Source organism: Talpa occidentalis, unplaced genomic scaffold (genome assembly GCF_014898055.3).
Source record: "Talpa occidentalis isolate TD23 unplaced genomic scaffold, MPIMG_talOcc4v2.1 talOcc4.2, whole genome shotgun sequence".
NCBI lineage: Eukaryota > Metazoa > Chordata > Mammalia > Eulipotyphla > Talpidae > Talpa > Talpa occidentalis.
In genome coordinates this window covers 9,639,228-9,642,118 of record NW_023602073.1, presented here as the reverse complement: position 1 = coordinate 9,642,118, position 2,891 = coordinate 9,639,228, and positions in this window count along the sequence as shown.

Here is a 2,891-nt window from a genome sequence, read left to right as displayed (position 1 = left end):
CCCCTCCCTTCCCCCATCCCTCTTCTCCCTCTCCCTTCTCCCCCTTCTATTCCTCCTCCCTCCTCCACTCCTTCCCTCCTCTCATCCCTCCCCCATCCCTCTTCTCCTCCTCCCATCCCTCCTCCCTCCGCCAGTCCATAAACCTGTCACTTTGGGCACACAGTGTAGGATAATCCTGTTACAATGAAATATTTGACCTTAAAATATGATGCTCAGACACCACTCACTCAAGTGTCTTCATTTCTGAGAGATGATGACTAGCTTGGGTTACAGCCCTTCTGTGACAGCACAAGCTCAGGTCCCCTAGGGATCCTCCCAGAATCAAGGATTTCTTCTAGACTGGTGTAGAAATCAGGCCTCCTGACCCAGGCTTAGGGATGTGGGGTGTCCCTCACTGCTTGAGCCCGGCACGGCTGTGTTGTTGGGAGGAGTCATTGGGCAGGGAAGGGACACCACTCATTAGAGACGTGCAGCAGCATCAGGTTAGGATTCAAGGCAGCCACTGTTTCTGTTACCTTAGAGCTCCCAGTTTTCCTAAATATAAAAGTCACCGAGTAAATATGTATGGGATCCCTGAGCTTTCCATTGAAAATACATTTTTTTTTGTTTTGTCTTGAAAAAGCCAAATCTAAAAAAGAGTTGACCCTTAAGCAACATGGGTTTAAATTGAGGGGATCCACTTACTTGGGGGTCTTTTCCAGGGAGGATGTTGGAAATTATTTGGGAGCTTTTCATTATATGAATAGTTTCATCTGTAAACAACTATAAACGTGTTTTTCAATTATCTTCCCTTTTTGAAATCCAGTGCTAGTAATAATGTGACATCAGTAGTGGGGAACATGAGAATTCTCATGGAGGTGCTGACACAGTTCAACTCAGAAACAGGGGATGTAAACTAATGGTACTGAGGAGTACGGTACTAGAAACGTTCTATGTTACATTTTTCTTACGAGTGTTCTCCTGATTTTTCTTCACATTTTCTTTTCCCTAGCTTTATTGTATCTAATACTGTATCTAATAGTAATAACATACAAGCTATGTATTAATCGACTGTTCCTGGAAAGGTTTCCAGTCAACAGCAGTAGCTAAATTTGGGGGAAGTCAAAAGTTAGATATGAATTTTTGACTTTGGGGTTAAGTGCCCTCAACCCCATTTTTTAAGGGTCTTTTTTTTTTTAACTTTTTTTTTTTTTTAGATTTATTTATCTATACAAGCACTGGGCACAGTTAGAAGCACGGGAGGGTGAGAGAATTCACCAGAGCCAGAGCGGGGAGCAGAGCAGGCAGACTGACAAGTACACTGCTGAGGCGAGCAGCGGGCACAGCAGGAGAGGTCTGTGCGCCATGTGGGACCCTCGCCCGGTGGCCGGGGATCAAACCGGTGCTGCAGAGGCTGCGGGCAGCTTCGCAGCACAGTGCTCAACCGCTGCACCACCGGGGAGGCCCCTATATTACATTTTTCTTACGAGTGTTCTCCTGATTTTTCTTCACATTTTCTTTTCCCTAGCTTTATCGTATCTAATACTGTATCTAATAGTAATAACATACAAGCTATGTATTAATCGACTGTTCCTGGAAAGGTTTCCAGTCAACAGCAGTAGCTAAATATGGGGAAATCAAAAGTTAGATATGAATTTTTGACTTTGTGGGGGTAAGTGCCCTGAACCCCGTTTTTTAAGGGTCAACTTTTTTTTAACTTTTTAAGGTAACCTAAAAGAGCAAGAGCGTTATTTAGTAGCTGCAAAAATCCATAAATAATTCAGTCTGAGGTTTTGCCTTGCTCCAAGAAGACGAGACAGCAGCTGGGAAACTAGGAGAGAACAGCAAGGTGGGGTGTTTGCAGCACTGGTGTGGGGATGCACTCCCAGCCTCTGCCCACTCTGGCAGACTCTTGTCTCTAGCACTTGGCATAGTGCCTGGCATGTGATGAAGATTCAGTGTTTGTTGAATGAATGAGGGAGTGAATGAATTAGTTTAATGCGTCATTGCACTTGACAGTTTTGATGGAGGTACTTTTGCCCTGGGAAACATCTTTTCTGCTTCAAGGAATAAGTTTTTGAAAGAAAGGCTTGTGTTTTCGGGGAATTCTGAAAGCACACCATGTGGCATCACCATGCTGGCAATTTACAGAGTCTGAAACCCCCTGGTCTGTCTGGATCCGTCCTTCTGTCCTAATGAACACATTCGCTTATTTATCAGACAGCACGGCTGGGTGAGTGCACTCTCAGGCACTGCAAGTCAAAAATGCTGTAGACACACCCTTCCCTTCTCTGTGCTCGAGAAAGCCCCAGTGTGAACAAGAAGAGGGTCTTGAGGGAGGACCCAGGAGACCACCCCCACCCCCAGAACTCCACATAGGCCACCGCTGTGTCCCCGTGTGCCTGGAAGGCTGGAGTTTCCTTGTGTCAAGGTGCCTGAAGGTGGCCCAGGACAGGGTCACTGCTGCTATCCGGGCTCACGTCCAGTCCTTAGACTTAAGCTTGTCCTTACCCTCAAACTATTGACCTGGCAACGTAGCAGGACCAGTTAATGCTATGGCCAACCCAGAGATGTAGGCTATACTTTACGGTTGTGCACAGAAGGTATGTTATGGCTAATTCCCCTCCAGAAGGATCCCTAGTGAAAATTCCGGGTCTCGTAGATGACTGCATCACACACAGGAGGGAAGGCACTGGCGAAGAGTCCAGCATCAGCCCACATGGGCTGTGTCGAATTCCCTACCCAACCTATGCCGAGAGGAAGAAAGTAGCAATATTGACAGTCCCTTTCACACGTATCCCTGAATACTGTGAACTCGGTGTTACTGTCCTCTTTTGCAAATGTGGAAGCCAGGCACAGAGGCATTGATTGGCCCCAGGTCTCCCATCTACTTAGCGGAAGAGCTGGGGTTC